This window comes from Hoplias malabaricus, chromosome 15 (genome assembly GCF_029633855.1).
Source record: "Hoplias malabaricus isolate fHopMal1 chromosome 15, fHopMal1.hap1, whole genome shotgun sequence".
NCBI classification, from domain to species: Eukaryota; Metazoa; Chordata; class Actinopteri; order Characiformes; family Erythrinidae; genus Hoplias; species Hoplias malabaricus.
In genome coordinates this window covers 24,778,943-24,794,859 of record NC_089814.1, presented here as the reverse complement: position 1 = coordinate 24,794,859, position 15,917 = coordinate 24,778,943, and the positions used below count along the sequence as shown (strand labels likewise).

The following is a 15,917-nucleotide window of genomic DNA, read 5'->3' as shown; positions in this document are numbered from 1 at the left end:
AGTGCCATGTCACTGTCCACCATGACCCGAACGGCAGACTGTCTGTTTGGCCAGCGGCTGGTTTCTGTAGTGTAGTGGTTATCACGTTTGCCTAACACGCGAAAGGTCCCCGGATCGATGCCGGGCGGAAACGCAAGGCTTACTAAAGCCAGGATTAGCGTCTCTTCTCTTTGCTACCTGTTTAATCCTCGTCTTGACTTGTGTGGCTTTTATTTTCCAAATAAAAGCAATGCGGCTGCCCCTCCAGTCTGTTTGGGTTCTCCGGAATGTCGAAGTGCCATGTGACTGTCCACCATGAGCCGAACGGGAGACTGTCTGCTTGCTCAGCGGCTGGTTTCTGTAGTGTAGTGGTTATCACGTTCGCCTCACACGCGAAAGGTCCCCGGATCGATGCCGGGCAGAAACACAAGGCGCGTCTCTTCTCTTTGCTAGCCGTTTAATCCTCGTCTTGACCTCTGTGGCTTTTATTTTCAAGGTCTTAGGATTTGGCCAATTTTAGCTGATATCAAAAGAAAAAAAACAGGACTAAGTGCAGCCTAAAGGAATTCGTTCAAAGTGTCGTCCATGCTTTCGTAGTGGTGGTTCTCCCACAGCCCCACTGGCCCTGCGCAGTCGTCCTCGTTAGTATAGTGGACAGTATCTCCGCCTGTCACGCGGAAGACCGGGGTTCGATTCCCCGACGGGGAGAAAGGTGATTTTCTTGCGCTATGTAGATTTGCAAAACAATTCGCTTCGCAAACCGTGGCAGCTGTTGGAGAAACGTGTTTTAAAGTGAATGCGTTGGACGGGAATCGAACCCGGGTCAACTGCTTGGAAGGCAGCTATGCTCACCACTATACCACCAACGCCACAGCGGGCGGAAGCTGGACCTAGGCCGTTTGCACGAACGTCATTGCTTGAAGTCCTATTATGATCCGCGTTAAGCCGTGGCTGCCCCTCCAGGCTGTTTGGGTTCTCCGTAATGTCGAAGTGCCATGTCACTGTCCACCATGACCCGAACGGCAGACTGTCTGTTTGGCCAGCGGCTGGTTTCTGTAGTGTAGTGGTTATCACGTTTGCCTAACACGCGAAAGGTCCCCGGATCGATGCCGGGCGGAAACGCAAGGCTTACTAAAGCCAGGATTAGCGTCTCTTCTCTTTGCTACCTGTTTAATCCTCGTCTTGACTTGTGTGGCTTTTATTTTCCAAATAAAAGCAATGCGGCTGCCCCTCCAGTCTGTTTGGGTTCTCCGGAATGTCGAAGTGCCATGTGACTGTCCACCATGAGCCGAACGGGAGACTGTCTGCTTGCTCAGCGGCTGGTTTCTGTAGTGTAGTGGTTATCACGTTCGCCTCACACGCGAAAGGTCCCCGGATCGATGCCGGGCAGAAACACAAGGCGCGTCTCTTCTCTTTGCTAGCCGTTTAATCCTCGTCTTGACCTCTGTGGCTTTTATTTTCAAGGTCTTAGGATTTGGCCAATTTTAGCTGATATCAAAAGAAAAAAAACAGGACTAAGTGCAGCCTAAAGGAATTCGTTCAAAGTGTCGTCCATGCTTTCGTAGTGGTGGTTCTCCCACAGCCCCACTGGCCCTGCGCAGTCGTCCTCGTTAGTATAGTGGACAGTATCTCCGCCTGTCACGCGGAAGACCGGGGTTCGATTCCCCGACGGGGAGAAAGGTGATTTTCTTGCGCTATGTAGATTTGCAAAACAATTCGCTTCGCAAACCGCGGCAGCTGTTGGAGAAACGTGTTTTAAAGTGAATGCGTTGGACGGGAATCGAACCCGGGTCAACTGCTTGGAAGGCAGCTATGCTCACCACTATACCACCAACGCCACAGCGGGCGGAAGCTGGACCTAGGCCGTTTGCACGAACGTCATTGCTTGAAGTCCTATTATGATCCGCGTTAAGCCGTGGCTGCCCCTCCAGGCTGTTTGGGTTCTCCGTAATGTCGAAGTGCCATGTCACTGTCCACCATGACCCGAACGGCAGACTGTCTGTTTGGCCAGCGGCTGGTTTCTGTAGTGTAGTGGTTATCACGTTTGCCTAACACGCGAAAGGTCCCCGGATCGATGCCGGGCGGAAACGCAAGGCTTACTAAAGCCAGGATTAGCGTCTCTTCTCTTTGCTACCTGTTTAATCCTCGTCTTGACTTGTGTGGCTTTTATTTTCCAAATAAAAGCAATGCGGCTGCCCCTCCAGTCTGTTTGGGTTCTCCGGAATGTCGAAGTGCCATGTGACTGTCCACCATGAGCCGAACGGGAGACTGTCTGTTTGCTCAGCGGCTGGTTTCTGTAGTGTAGTGGTTATCACGTTCGCCTCACACGCGAAAGGTCCCCGGATCGATGCCGGGCAGAAACACAAGGCGCGTCTCTTCTCTTTGCTAGCCGTTTAATCCTCGTCTTGACCTCTGTGGCTTTTATTTTCAAGGTCTTAGGATTTGGCCAATTTTAGCTGATATCAAAAGAAAAAAAACAGGACTAAGTGCAGCCTAAAGGAATTCGTTCAAAGTGTCGTCCATGCTTTCGTAGTGGTGGTTCTCCCACAGCCCCACTGGCCCTGCGCAGTCGTCCTCGTTAGTATAGTGGACAGTATCTCCGCCTGTCATGCGGAAGACCGGGGTTCGATTCCCCGACGGGGAGAAAGGTGATTTTCTTGCGCTATGTAGATTTGCAAAACAATTCGCTTCGCAAACCGTGGCAGCTGTTGGAGAAACGTGTTTTAAAGTGAATGCGTTGGACGGGAATCGAACCCGGGTCAACTGCTTGGAAGGCAGCTATGCTCACCACTATACCACCAACGCCACAGCGGGCGGAAGCTGGACCTAGGCCGTTTGCACGAACGTCATTGCTTGAAGTCCTATTATGATCCGCGTTAAGCCGTGGCTGCCCCTCCAGGCTGTTTGGGTTCTCCGTAATGTCGAAGTGCCATGTCACTGTCCACCATGACCCGAACGGCAGACTGTCTGTTTGGCCAGCGGCTGGTTTCTGTAGTGTAGTGGTTATCACGTTTGCCTAACACGCGAAAGGTCCCCGGATCGATGCCGGGCGGAAACGCAAGGCTTACTAAAGCCAGGATTAGCGTCTCTTCTCTTTGCTACCTGTTTAATCCTCGTCTTGACTTGTGTGGCTTTTATTTTCCAAATAAAAGCAATGCGGCTGCCCCTCCAGTCTGTTTGGGTTCTCCGGAATGTCGAAGTGCCATGTGACTGTCCACCATGAGCCGAACGGGAGACTGTCTGTTTGCTCAGCGGCTGGTTTCTGTAGTGTAGTGGTTATCACGTTCGCCTCACACGCGAAAGGTCCCCGGATCGATGCCGGGCAGAAACACAAGGCGCGTCTCTTCTCTTTGCTAGCCGTTTAATCCTCGTCTTGACCTCTGTGGCTTTTATTTTCAAGGTCTTAGGATTTGGCCAATTTTAGCTGATATCAAAAGAAAAAAAACAGGACTAAGTGCAGCCTAAAGGAATTAGTTCAAAGTGTCGTCCATGCTTTCGTAGTGGTGGTTCTCCCACAGCCCCACTGGCCCTGCGCAGTCGTCCTCGTTAGTATAGTGGACAGTATCTCCGCCTGTCACGCGGAAGACCGGGGTTCGATTCCCCGACGGGGAGAAAGGTGATTTTCTTGCGCTATGTAGATTTGCAAAACAATTCGCTTCGCAAACCGTGGCAGCTGTTGGAGAAACGTGTTTTAAAGTGAATGCGTTGGCCGGGAATCGAACCCGGGTCAACTGCTTGGAAGGCAGCTATGCTCACCACTATACCACCAACGCCACAGCGGGCGGAAGCTGGACCTAGGCCGTTTGCACGAACGTCATTGCTTGAAGTCCTATTATGATCCGCGTTAAGCCGTGGCTGCCCCTCCAGGCTGTTTGGGTTCTCCGTAATGTCGAAGTGCCATGTCACTGTCCACCATGACCCGAACGGCAGACTGTCTGTTTGGCCAGCGGCTGGTTTCTGTAGTGTAGTGGTTATCACGTTTGCCTAACACGCGAAAGGTCCCCGGATCGATGCCGGGCGGAAACGCAAGGCTTACTAAAGCCAGGATTAGCGTCTCTTCTCTTTGCTACCTGTTTAATCCTCGTCTTGACTTGTGTGGCTTTTATTTTCCAAATAAAAGCAATGCGGCTGCCCCTCCAGTCTGTTTGGGTTCTCCGGAATGTCGAAGTGCCATGTGACTGTCCACCATGAGCCGAACGGGAGACTGTCTGTTTGCTCAGCGGCTGGTTTCTGTAGTGTAGTGGTTATCACGTTTGCCTCACACGCGAAAGGTCCCCGGATCGATGCCGGGCAGAAACACAAGGCGCGTCTCTTCTCTTTGCTAGCCGTTTAATCCTCGTCTTGACCTCTGTGGCTTTTATTTTCAAGGTCTTAGGATTTGGCCAGTTTTAGCTGATATCAAAAGAAAAAAAACAGGACTAAGTGCAGCCTAAAGGAATTCGTTCAAAGTGTCGTCCATGCTTTCGTAGTGGTGGTTCTCCCACAGCCCCACTGGCCCTGCGCAGTCGTCCTCGTTAGTATAGTGGACAGTATCTCCGCCTGTCACGCGGAAGACCGGGGTTCGATTCCCCGACGGGGAGAAAGGTGATTTTCTTGCGCTATGTAGATTTGCAAAACAATTCCCTTCGCAAACCGTGGCAGCTGTTGGAGAAACGTGTTTTAACCCCCTGGAGTCTGAGGGGTTTTCAGACACCCTGGTGTAGTCTGACATGCCTTGATTGTTTTACAAATTGTACGCATCTGAGAAAAAATCATTTCAAAGTGTTACACATGCATTTTTCAGAACTATCTCTGCAACAACAGTGTTGAATCAGTAAGAGTGTCATACATCTACATTTTGATTAAATTTACTCTAAACTTAGACTTTCCAAAAACCTATTTTCAGAAGTGCTGATATACTGTGAAAAAACACATTCTAAACATTCCTCACCGGGACCTTTGAGGTCAAAACTTTGTGAACACGGGTCTTGGCAACACACTGCTGATTCTACTTTTCATAAATTGTATGTAATTTTATACTTAGGACATAACAAATGTGAGGTGACACTCTGTTTTTCTCAGTCACTGGCTCCTACGTTGCATATGTATGAAGATAGGTGCGAAAACCGAGGTGCGAGGTCCCCACCCCACTGCCTAATGAATGGCCCATTAGCTGTCACTGCCACAGCTGTCAAAAGAGAAGAGACCAGAGGCAGAGTTTATCACAGTTTATTTCAAAAAAAGAGAACTAAACAAGCAATAAAAACAAAAAAATAAATAACTGGCATGAATTAAAATAAATGGAAAATGTGTTCACATGTAAACATAGTGATAATATACTAAAGATAGTCATACTGTATATCCTTGTGTGTGTATATATGTATGAGTCAGTTCAACAAAAGATGCCAGTCTCTAAAACAGTTTCTGTCTGGCTGCATGCAAAGGTAGACATCACACTGTTCACACTTCCATGGGGTTTTTGCATAGCACACAGCTGTTCAACAAGCTCTTCCATGAATGCCTTGTGGGTCAGGCTGTCCTGTTGCATAAGTTGTTGTGGAGAATGTAGGCATTGGTAGCAGCAATGTCCAAGAAGTGAAGAAACAGTTTTCTGTACCACTTCAAAGTTTTGTGCTGAGTTGTGTACTGCAAAATGCTAAACTTACAGAGCAGATGTGGAAGGACCATGTGTTTACACGTTGGTGGTTGCAGACTTGGTTGACGCCGTCGTCTTTGCTTGGAGGTGGAGTATTTTCCACATTTCTGAAAGAAAAATAATAAGAAATGTGAGCAACTGTCTTCTGAGCAGTTACAAAGATTAGCTATACATGCCAACAGTCACTACAACTAATAATTTCTTGTATTTCAAATACAGTACTTACATATGACCTATGTATAGCAGTACATAGCATAACAAGCTACATAGGATGACACTATTACATTCACACAGGCCATTTACACATGACATTAACACACTAGGCTAAACATATACAGCCATAAGCCACACTTATGGTACTGGAGCCTCGCATGGTAGTGTTAGCACTCTCAGCATGCACACTCAGATTAGCAACAGGCTACACTTGAATGTCCCGTTTACACAACAGCAGGTTTTTTTTTACATTCATTTATGCTTTCATATACAAAGTAATACTTATTTAATTTATTCTTTATTTTAATTTATCCGGAATTCGCGGAGTGTACACAGTGAGCGCGAAGCGTGGGTTTGTTTCATTTGAAAGGAAATATTTCACTTACCTATCACAAAAACCCTCCTTCGGATCAATCCGCATCTCAAAATAAATCTTTCTTCGTCACTGTCCTCCCCGCTTTCGTCAGATGAGCTGAAATTCTCTTCATTTTCCAGAACAAAGCTCTCCTCCGCAGTGGCTCCAGCTCCCGTGAGTGCGACATGACGAAGCTCCACGTAAACAATTCCGCGACATGTGGCTCTGTGTTTGGGCGTTTTCATGCAAATTATCAGCCAATGATCCTCCACTAGTAGCTGCCGAATTACCATAGTGTCAACATATGAATGGCAGAACGCGTCTATGGGCGGAACAAAAAAGCTTGTGCCTCAAAAATGTGCCGGTTGTTGTTTACGCTTCTCTCACAAGAATATAAATATATATATCGTTTCATCCTATATATAGTTGGAAAGTAGACCCTTCAAGGTTTCCGAGGTATGTTGTATTTTTTTTTAGGATAAAATCTCGCAGAGTTATATACGTGTTTATGTGGAATTTCAATTTTATCCCGCCGGCGGCATAGCCGACCTCAAAGGGTCAAAGTGAATGCGTTGGCCGGGAATCGAACCCGGGTCAACTGCTTGGAAGGCAGCTATGCTCACCACTATACCACCAACGCCACAGCGGGCGGAAGCTGGACCTAGGCCGTTTGCACGAACGTCATTGCTTGAAGTCCTATTATGATCCGCGTTAAGCCGTGGCTGCCCCTCCAGGCTGTTTGGGTTCTCCGTAATGTCGAAGTGCCATGTCACTGTCCACCATGACCCGAACGGCAGACTGTCTGTTTGGCCAGCGGCTGGTTTCTGTAGTGTAGTGGTTATCACGTTTGCCTAACACGCGAAAGGTCCCCGGATCGATGCCGGGCGGAAACGCAAGGCTTACTAAAGCCAGGATTAGCGTCTCTTCTCTTTGCTACCTGTTTAATCCTCGTCTTGACTTGTGTGGCTTTTATTTTCCAAATAAAAGCAATGCGGCTGCCCCTCCAGTCTGTTTGGGTTCTCCGGAATGTCGAAGTGCCATGTGACTGTCCACCATGAGCCGAACGGGAGACTGTCTGTTTGCTCAGCGGCTGGTTTCTGTAGTGTAGTGGTTATCACGTTCGCCTCACACGCGAAAGGTCCCCGGATCGATGCCGGGCAGAAACACAAGGCGCGTCTCTTCTCTTTGCTAGCCGTTTAATCCTCGTCTTGACCTCTGTGGCTTTTATTTTCAAGGTCTTAGGATTTGGCCAATTTTAGCTGATATCAAAAGAAAAAAAACAGGACTAAGTGCAGCCTAAAGGAATTAGTTCAAAGTGTCGTCCATGCTTTCGTAGTGGTGGTTCTCCCACAGCCCCACTGGCCCTGCGCAGTCGTCCTCGTTAGTATAGTGGACAGTATCTCCGCCTGTCACGCGGAAGACCGGGGTTCGATTCCCCGACGGGGAGAAAGGTGATTTTCTTGCGCTATGTAGATTTGCAAAACAATTCGCTTCGCAAACCGTGGCAGCTGTTGGAGAAACGTGTTTTAAAGTGAATGCGTTGGCCGGGAATCGAACCCGGGTCAACTGCTTGGAAGGCAGCTATGCTCACCACTATACCACCAACGCCACAGCGGGCGGAAGCTGGACCTAGGCCGTTTGCACGAACGTCATTGCTTGAAGTCCTATTATGATCCGCGTTAAGCCGTGGCTGCCCCTCCAGGCTGTTTGGGTTCTCCGTAATGTCGAAGTGCCATGTCACTGTCCACCATGACCCGAACGGCAGACTGTCTGTTTGGCCAGCGGCTGGTTTCTGTAGTGTAGTGGTTATCACGTTTGCCTAACACGCGAAAGGTCCCCGGATCGATGCCGGGCGGAAACGCAAGGCTTACTAAAGCCAGGATTAGCGTCTCTTCTCTTTGCTACCTGTTTAATCCTCGTCTTGACTTGTGTGGCTTTTATTTTCCAAATAAAAGCAATGCGGCTGCCCCTCCAGTCTGTTTGGGTTCTCCGGAATGTCGAAGTGCCATGTGACTGTCCACCATGAGCCGAACGGGAGACTGTCTGTTTGCTCAGCGGCTGGTTTCTGTAGTGTAGTGGTTATCACGTTTGCCTCACACGCGAAAGGTCCCCGGATCGATGCCGGGCAGAAACACAAGGCGCGTCTCTTCTCTTTGCTAGCCGTTTAATCCTCGTCTTGACCTCTGTGGCTTTTATTTTCAAGGTCTTAGGATTTGGCCAGTTTTAGCTGATATCAAAAGAAAAAAAACAGGACTAAGTGCAGCCTAAAGGAATTCGTTCAAAGTGTCGTCCATGCTTTCGTAGTGGTGGTTCTCCCACAGCCCCACTGGCCCTGCGCAGTCGTCCTCGTTAGTATAGTGGACAGTATCTCCGCCTGTCACGCGGAAGACCGGGGTTCGATTCCCCGACGGGGAGAAAGGTGATTTTCTTGCGCTATGTAGATTTGCAAAACAATTCCCTTCGCAAACCGTGGCAGCTGTTGGAGAAACGTGTTTTAACCCCCTGGAGTCTGAGGGGTTTTCAGACACCCTGGTGTAGTCTGACATGCCTTGATTGTTTTACAAATTGTACGCATCTGAGAAAAAATCATTTCAAAGTGTTACACATGCATTTTTCAGAACTATCTCTGCAACAACAGTGTTGAATCAGTAAGAGTGTCATACATCTACATTTTGATTAAATTTACTCTAAACTTAGACTTTCCAAAAACCTATTTTCAGAAGTGCTGATATACTGTGAAAAAACACATTCTAAACATTCCTCACCGGGACCTTTGAGGTCAAAACTTTGTGAACACGGGTCTTGGCAACACACTGCTGATTCTACTTTTCATAAATTGTATGTAATTTTATACTTAGGACATAACAAATGTGAGGTGACACTCTGTTTTTCTCAGTCACTGGCTCCTACGTTGCATATGTATGAAGATAGGTGCGAAAACCGAGGTGCGAGGTCCCCACCCCACTGCCTAATGAATGGCCCATTAGCTGTCACTGCCACAGCTGTCAAAAGAGAAGAGACCAGAGGCAGAGTTTATCACAGTTTATTTCAAAAAAAGAGAACTAAACAAGCAATAAAAACAAAAAAATAAATAACTGGCATGAATTAAAATAAATGGAAAATGTGTTCACATGTAAACATAGTGATAATATACTAAAGATAGTCATACTGTATATCCTTGTGTGTGTATATATGTATGAGTCAGTTCAACAAAAGATGCCAGTCTCTAAAACAGTTTCTGTCTGGCTGCATGCAAAGGTAGACATCACACTGTTCACACTTCCATGGGGTTTTTGCATAGCACACAGCTGTTCAACAAGCTCTTCCATGAATGCCTTGTGGGTCAGGCTGTCCTGTTGCATAAGTTGTTGTGGAGAATGTAGGCATTGGTAGCAGCAATGTCCAAGAAGTGAAGAAACAGTTTTCTGTACCACTTCAAAGTTTTGTGCTGAGTTGTGTACTGCAAAATGCTAAACTTACAGAGCAGATGTGGAAGGACCATGTGTTTACACGTTGGTGGTTGCAGACTTGGTTGACGCCGTCGTCTTTGCTTGGAGGTGGAGTATTTTCCACATTTCTGAAAGAAAAATAATAAGAAATGTGAGCAACTGTCTTCTGAGCAGTTACAAAGATTAGCTATACATGCCAACAGTCACTACAACTAATAATTTCTTGTATTTCAAATACAGTACTTACATATGACCTATGTATAGCAGTACATAGCATAACAAGCTACATAGGATGACACTATTACATTCACACAGGCCATTTACACATGACATTAACACACTAGGCTAAACATATACAGCCATAAGCCACACTTATGGTACTGGAGCCTCGCATGGTAGTGTTAGCACTCTCAGCATGCACACTCAGATTAGCAACAGGCTACACTTGAATGTCCCGTTTACACAACAGCAGGTTTTTTTTTACATTCATTTATGCTTTCATATACAAAGTAATACTTATTTAATTTATTCTTTATTTTAATTTATCCGGAATTCGCGGAGTGTACACAGTGAGCGCGAAGCGTGGGTTTGTTTCATTTGAAAGGAAATATTTCACTTACCTATCACAAAAACCCTCCTTCGGATCAATCCGCATCTCAAAATAAATCTTTCTTCGTCACTGTCCTCCCCGCTTTCGTCAGATGAGCTGAAATTCTCTTCATTTTCCAGAACAAAGCTCTCCTCCGCAGTGGCTCCAGCTCCCGTGAGTGCGACATGACGAAGCTCCACGTAAACAATTCCGCGACATGTGGCTCTGTGTTTGGGCGTTTTCATGCAAATTATCAGCCAATGATCCTCCACTAGTAGCTGCCGAATTACCATAGTGTCAACATATGAATGGCAGAACGCGTCTATGGGCGGAACAAAAAAGCTTGTGCCTCAAAAATGTGCCGGTTGTTGTTTACGCTTCTCTCACAAGAATATAAATATATATATCGTTTCATCCTATATATAGTTGGAAAGTAGACCCTTCAAGGTTTCCGAGGTATGTTGTATTTTTTTTTAGGATAAAATCTCGCAGAGTTATATACGTGTTTATGTGGAATTTCAATTTTATCCCGCCGGCGGCATAGCCGACCTCAAAGGGTCAAAGTGAATGCGTTGGCCGGGAATCGAACCCGGGTCAACTGCTTGGAAGGCAGCTATGCTCACCACTATACCACCAACGCCACAGCGGGCGGAAGCTGGACCTAGGCCGTTTGCACGAACGTCATTGCTTGAAGTCCTATTATGATCCGCGTTAAGCCGTGGCTGCCCCTCCAGGCTGTTTGGGTTCTCCGTAATGTCGAAGTGCCATGTCACTGTCCACCATGACCCGAACGGCAGACTGTCTGTTTGGCCAGCGGCTGGTTTCTGTAGTGTAGTGGTTATCACGTTTGCCTAACACGCGAAAGGTCCCCGGATCGATGCCGGGCGGAAACGCAAGGCTTACTAAAGCCAGGATTAGCGTCTCTTCTCTTTGCTACCTGTTTAATCCTCGTCTTGACTTGTGTGGCTTTTATTTTCCAAATAAAAGCAATGCGGCTGCCCCTCCAGTCTGTTTGGGTTCTCCGGAATGTCGAAGTGCCATGTGACTGTCCACCATGAGCCGAACGGGAGACTGTCTGTTTGCTCAGCGGCTGGTTTCTGTAGTGTAGTGGTTATCACGTTCGCCTCACACGCGAAAGGTCCCCGGATCGATGCCGGGCAGAAACACAAGGCGCGTCTCTTCTCTTTGCTAGCCGTTTAATCCTCGTCTTGACCTCTGTGGCTTTTATTTTCAAGGTCTTAGGATTTGGCCAATTTTAGCTGATATCAAAAGAAAAAAAACAGGACTAAGTGCAGCCTAAAGGAATTCTTTCAAAGTGTCGTCCATGCTTTCGTAGTGGTGGTTCTCCCACAGCCCCACTGGCCCTGCGCAGTCGTCCTCGTTAGTATAGTGGACAGTATCTCCGCCTGTCACGCGGAAGACCGGGGTTCGATTCCCCGACGGGGAGAAAGGAGATTTTCTTGCGCTATGTAGATTTGCAAAACAATTCCCTTCGCAAACCGTGGCAGCTGTTGGAGAAACGTGTTTTAAAGTGAATGCGTTGGCCGGGAATCGAACCCGGGTCAACTGCTTGGAAGGCAGCTATGCTCACCACTATACCACCAACGCCACAGCGGGCGGAAGCTGGACCTAGGCCGTTTGCACGAACGTCATTGCTTGAAGTCCTATTATGATCCGCGTTAAGCCGTGGCTGCCCCTCCAGGCTGTTTGGGTTCTCCGTAATGTCGAAGTGCCATGTCACTGTCCACCATGACCCGAACGGCAGACTGTCTGTTTGGCCAGCGGCTGGTTTCTGTAGTGTAGTGGTTATCACGTTTGCCTAACACGCGAAAGGTCCCCGGATCGATGCCGGGCGGAAACGCAAGGCTTACTAAAGCCAGGATTAGCGTCTCTTCTCTTTGCTACCTGTTTAATCCTCGTCTTGACTTGTGTGGCTTTTATTTTCCAAATAAAAGCAATGCGGCTGCCCCTCCAGTCTGTTTGGGTTCTCCGGAATGTCGAAGTGCCATGTGACTGTCCACCATGAGCCGAACGGGAGACTGTCTGTTTGCTCAGCGGCTGGTTTCTGTAGTGTAGTGGTTATCACGTTCGCCTCACACGCGAAAGGTCCCCGGATCGATGCCGGGCAGAAACACAAGGCGCGTCTCTTCTCTTTGCTAGCCGTTTAATCCTCGTCTTGACCTCTGTGGCTTTTATTTTCAAGGTCTTAGGATTTGGCCAATTTTAGCTGATATCAAAAGAAAAAAAACAGGACTAAGTGCAGCCTAAAGGAATTAGTTCAAAGTGTCGTCCATGCTTTCGTAGTGGTGGTTCTCCCACAGCCCCACTGGCCCTGCGCAGTCGTCCTCGTTAGTATAGTGGACAGTATCTCCGCCTGTCACGCGGAAGACCGGGGTTCGATTCCCCGACGGGGAGAAAGGTGATTTTCTTGCGCTATGTAGATTTGCAAAACAATTCGCTTCGCAAACCGTGGCAGCTGTTGGAGAAACGTGTTTTAAAGTGAATGCGTTGGCCGGGAATCGAACCCGGGTCAACTGCTTGGAAGGCAGCTATGCTCACCACTATACCACCAACGCCACAGCGGGCGGAAGCTGGACCTAGGCCGTTTGCACGAACGTCATTGCTTGAAGTCCTATTATGATCCGCGTTAAGCCGTGGCTGCCCCTCCAGGCTGTTTGGGTTCTCCGTAATGTCGAAGTGCCATGTCACTGTCCACCATGACCCGAACGGCAGACTGTCTGTTTGGCCAGCGGCTGGTTTCTGTAGTGTAGTGGTTATCACGTTTGCCTAACACGCGAAAGGTCCCCGGATCGATGCCGGGCGGAAACGCAAGGCTTACTAAAGCCAGGATTAGCGTCTCTTCTCTTTGCTACCTGTTTAATCCTCGTCTTGACTTGTGTGGCTTTTATTTTCCAAATAAAAGCAATGCGGCTGCCCCTCCAGTCTGTTTGGGTTCTCCGGAATGTCGAAGTGCCATGTGACTGTCCACCATGAGCCGAACGGGAGACTGTCTGTTTGCTCAGCGGCTGGTTTCTGTAGTGTAGTGGTTATCACGTTTGCCTCACACGCGAAAGGTCCCCGGATCGATGCCGGGCAGAAACACAAGGCGCGTCTCTTCTCTTTGCTAGCCGTTTAATCCTCGTCTTGACCTCTGTGGCTTTTATTTTCAAGGTCTTAGGATTTGGCCAGTTTTAGCTGATATCAAAAGAAAAAAAACAGGACTAAGTGCAGCCTAAAGGAATTCGTTCAAAGTGTCGTCCATGCTTTCGTAGTGGTGGTTCTCCCACAGCCCCACTGGCCCTGCGCAGTCGTCCTCGTTAGTATAGTGGACAGTATCTCCGCCTGTCACGCGGAAGACCGGGGTTCGATTCCCCGACGGGGAGAAAGGTGATTTTCTTGCGCTATGTAGATTTGCAAAACAATTCCCTTCGCAAACCGTGGCAGCTGTTGGAGAAACGTGTTTTAACCCCCTGGAGTCTGAGGGGTTTTCAGACACCCTGGTGTAGTCTGACATGCCTTGATTGTTTTACAAATTGTACGCATCTGAGAAAAAATCATTTCAAAGTGTTACACATGCATTTTTCAGAACTATCTCTGCAACAACAGTGTTGAATCAGTAAGAGTGTCATACATCTACATTTTGATTAAATTTACTCTAAACTTAGACTTTCCAAAAACCTATTTTCAGAAGTGCTGATATACTGTGAAAAAACACATTCTAAACATTCCTCACCGGGACCTTTGAGGTCAAAACTTTGTGAACACGGGTCTTGGCAACACACTGCTGATTCTACTTTTCATAAATTGTATGTAATTTTATACTTAGGACATAACAAATGTGAGGTGACACTCTGTTTTTCTCAGTCACTGGCTCCTACGTTGCATATGTATGAAGATAGGTGCGAAAACCGAGGTGCGAGGTCCCCACCCCACTGCCTAATGAATGGCCCATTAGCTGTCACTGCCACAGCTGTCAAAAGAGAAGAGACCAGAGGCAGAGTTTATCACAGTTTATTTCAAAAAAAGAGAACTAAACAAGCAATAAAAACAAAAAAATAAATAACTGGCATGAATTAAAATAAATGGAAAATGTGTTCACATGTAAACATAGTGATAATATACTAAAGATAGTCATACTGTATATCCTTGTGTGTGTATATATGTATGAGTCAGTTCAACAAAAGATGCCAGTCTCTAAAACAGTTTCTGTCTGGCTGCATGCAAAGGTAGACATCACACTGTTCACACTTCCATGGGGTTTTTGCATAGCACACAGCTGTTCAACAAGCTCTTCCATGAATGCCTTGTGGGTCAGGCTGTCCTGTTGCATAAGTTGTTGTGGAGAATGTAGGCATTGGTAGCAGCAATGTCCAAGAAGTGAAGAAACAGTTTTCTGTACCACTTCAAAGTTTTGTGCTGAGTTGTGTACTGCAAAATGCTAAACTTACAGAGCAGATGTGGAAGGACCATGTGTTTACACGTTGGTGGTTGCAGACTTGGTTGACGCCGTCGTCTTTGCTTGGAGGTGGAGTATTTTCCACATTTCTGAAAGAAAAATAATAAGAAATGTGAGCAACTGTCTTCTGAGCAGTTACAAAGATTAGCTATACATGCCAACAGTCACTACAACTAATAATTTCTTGTATTTCAAATACAGTACTTACATATGACCTATGTATAGCAGTACATAGCATAACAAGCTACATAGGATGACACTATTACATTCACACAGGCCATTTACACATGACATTAACACACTAGGCTAAACATATACAGCCATAAGCCACACTTATGGTACTGGAGCCTCGCATGGTAGTGTTAGCACTCTCAGCATGCACACTCAGATTAGCAACAGGCTACACTTGAATGTCCCGTTTACACAACAGCAGGTTTTTTTTTACATTCATTTATGCTTTCATATACAAAGTAATACTTATTTAATTTATTCTTTATTTTAATTTATCCGGAATTCGCGGAGTGTACACAGTGAGCGCGAAGCGTGGGTTTGTTTCATTTGAAAGGAAATATTTCACTTACCTATCACAAAAACCCTCCTTCGGATCAATCCGCATCTCAAAATAAATCTTTCTTCGTCACTGTCCTCCCCGCTTTCGTCAGATGAGCTGAAATTCTCTTCATTTTCCAGAACAAAGCTCTCCTCCGCAGTGGCTCCAGCTCCCGTGAGTGCGACATGACGAAGCTCCACGTAAACAATTCCGCGACATGTGGCTCTGTGTTTGGGCGTTTTCATGCAAATTATCAGCCAATGATCCTCCACTAGTAGCTGCCGAATTACCATAGTGTCAACATATGAATGGCAGAACGCGTCTATGGGCGGAACAAAAAAGCTTGTGCCTCAAAAATGTGCCGGTTGTTGTTTACGCTTCTCTCACAAGAATATAAATATATATATCGTTTCATCCTATATATAGTTGGAAAGTAGACCCTTCAAGGTTTCCGAGGTATGTTGTATTTTTTTTTAGGATAAAATCTCGCAGAGTTATATACGTGTTTATGTGGAATTTCAATTTTATCCCGCCGGCGGCATAGCCGACCTCAAAGGGTCAAAGTGAATGCGTTGGCCGGGAATCGAACCCGGGTCAACTGCTTGGAAGGCAGCTATGCTCACCACTATACCACCAACGCCACAGCGGGCGGAAGCTGGACCTAGGCCGTTTGCACGAACGTCATTGCTTG

General features: G+C 47.0%; 23 non-coding genes across 23 annotated transcripts; 16 read left to right on the top strand and 7 right to left on the bottom strand.

Annotated features, from left to right (window-relative positions):
* The first annotated feature begins 333 nt into the window (after positions 1 to 333).
* trnav-cac (transfer RNA valine (anticodon CAC)) lies at positions 334 to 406 on the top strand. Its single transcript has one exon. It is a non-coding gene; the product is annotated as a tRNA-Val (tRNA).
* A 209-nt stretch (positions 407 to 615) lies between these two features.
* trnad-guc (transfer RNA aspartic acid (anticodon GUC)) lies at positions 616 to 687 on the top strand. Its single transcript has one exon. It is a non-coding gene; the product is annotated as a tRNA-Asp (tRNA).
* A 614-nt stretch (positions 688 to 1,301) lies between these two features.
* On the top strand, positions 1,302 to 1,374 carry trnav-cac (transfer RNA valine (anticodon CAC)). The gene has a single exon. It is a non-coding gene; the product is annotated as a tRNA-Val (tRNA).
* Positions 1,375 to 1,583: 209 nt separating this feature from the next.
* On the top strand, positions 1,584 to 1,655 carry trnad-guc (transfer RNA aspartic acid (anticodon GUC)). Its single transcript has one exon. It is a non-coding gene; the product is annotated as a tRNA-Asp (tRNA).
* Positions 1,656 to 2,269: 614 nt separating this feature from the next.
* On the top strand, positions 2,270 to 2,342 carry trnav-cac (transfer RNA valine (anticodon CAC)). The gene has a single exon. It is a non-coding gene; the product is annotated as a tRNA-Val (tRNA).
* An 895-nt stretch (positions 2,343 to 3,237) lies between these two features.
* trnav-cac (transfer RNA valine (anticodon CAC)) lies at positions 3,238 to 3,310 on the top strand. Its single transcript has one exon. It is a non-coding gene; the product is annotated as a tRNA-Val (tRNA).
* A 209-nt stretch (positions 3,311 to 3,519) lies between these two features.
* On the top strand, positions 3,520 to 3,591 carry trnad-guc (transfer RNA aspartic acid (anticodon GUC)). Its single transcript has one exon. It is a non-coding gene; the product is annotated as a tRNA-Asp (tRNA).
* An 89-nt stretch (positions 3,592 to 3,680) lies between these two features.
* On the bottom strand, positions 3,681 to 3,752 carry trnag-ucc (transfer RNA glycine (anticodon UCC)). The gene has a single exon. It is a non-coding gene; the product is annotated as a tRNA-Gly (tRNA).
* Positions 3,753 to 4,487: 735 nt separating this feature from the next.
* trnad-guc (transfer RNA aspartic acid (anticodon GUC)) lies at positions 4,488 to 4,559 on the top strand. Its single transcript has one exon. It is a non-coding gene; the product is annotated as a tRNA-Asp (tRNA).
* A 2,191-nt stretch (positions 4,560 to 6,750) lies between these two features.
* On the bottom strand, positions 6,751 to 6,822 carry trnag-ucc (transfer RNA glycine (anticodon UCC)). The gene has a single exon. It is a non-coding gene; the product is annotated as a tRNA-Gly (tRNA).
* Positions 6,823 to 7,275: 453 nt separating this feature from the next.
* On the top strand, positions 7,276 to 7,348 carry trnav-cac (transfer RNA valine (anticodon CAC)). The gene has a single exon. It is a non-coding gene; the product is annotated as a tRNA-Val (tRNA).
* Positions 7,349 to 7,557: 209 nt separating this feature from the next.
* Positions 7,558 to 7,629, top strand: trnad-guc (transfer RNA aspartic acid (anticodon GUC)). The gene has a single exon. It is a non-coding gene; the product is annotated as a tRNA-Asp (tRNA).
* Positions 7,630 to 7,718: 89 nt separating this feature from the next.
* Positions 7,719 to 7,790, bottom strand: trnag-ucc (transfer RNA glycine (anticodon UCC)). The gene has a single exon. It is a non-coding gene; the product is annotated as a tRNA-Gly (tRNA).
* Positions 7,791 to 8,525: 735 nt separating this feature from the next.
* trnad-guc (transfer RNA aspartic acid (anticodon GUC)) lies at positions 8,526 to 8,597 on the top strand. The gene has a single exon. It is a non-coding gene; the product is annotated as a tRNA-Asp (tRNA).
* Positions 8,598 to 10,788: 2,191 nt separating this feature from the next.
* On the bottom strand, positions 10,789 to 10,860 carry trnag-ucc (transfer RNA glycine (anticodon UCC)). Its single transcript has one exon. It is a non-coding gene; the product is annotated as a tRNA-Gly (tRNA).
* A 453-nt stretch (positions 10,861 to 11,313) lies between these two features.
* Positions 11,314 to 11,386, top strand: trnav-cac (transfer RNA valine (anticodon CAC)). Its single transcript has one exon. It is a non-coding gene; the product is annotated as a tRNA-Val (tRNA).
* Positions 11,387 to 11,595: 209 nt separating this feature from the next.
* Positions 11,596 to 11,667, top strand: trnad-guc (transfer RNA aspartic acid (anticodon GUC)). Its single transcript has one exon. It is a non-coding gene; the product is annotated as a tRNA-Asp (tRNA).
* Positions 11,668 to 11,756: 89 nt separating this feature from the next.
* trnag-ucc (transfer RNA glycine (anticodon UCC)) lies at positions 11,757 to 11,828 on the bottom strand. Its single transcript has one exon. It is a non-coding gene; the product is annotated as a tRNA-Gly (tRNA).
* Positions 11,829 to 12,281: 453 nt separating this feature from the next.
* Positions 12,282 to 12,354, top strand: trnav-cac (transfer RNA valine (anticodon CAC)). Its single transcript has one exon. It is a non-coding gene; the product is annotated as a tRNA-Val (tRNA).
* Positions 12,355 to 12,563: 209 nt separating this feature from the next.
* Positions 12,564 to 12,635, top strand: trnad-guc (transfer RNA aspartic acid (anticodon GUC)). The gene has a single exon. It is a non-coding gene; the product is annotated as a tRNA-Asp (tRNA).
* An 89-nt stretch (positions 12,636 to 12,724) lies between these two features.
* Positions 12,725 to 12,796, bottom strand: trnag-ucc (transfer RNA glycine (anticodon UCC)). Its single transcript has one exon. It is a non-coding gene; the product is annotated as a tRNA-Gly (tRNA).
* Positions 12,797 to 13,531: 735 nt separating this feature from the next.
* Positions 13,532 to 13,603, top strand: trnad-guc (transfer RNA aspartic acid (anticodon GUC)). The gene has a single exon. It is a non-coding gene; the product is annotated as a tRNA-Asp (tRNA).
* A 2,191-nt stretch (positions 13,604 to 15,794) lies between these two features.
* Positions 15,795 to 15,866, bottom strand: trnag-ucc (transfer RNA glycine (anticodon UCC)). Its single transcript has one exon. It is a non-coding gene; the product is annotated as a tRNA-Gly (tRNA).
* Positions 15,867 to 15,917: the final 51 nt, after the last annotated feature.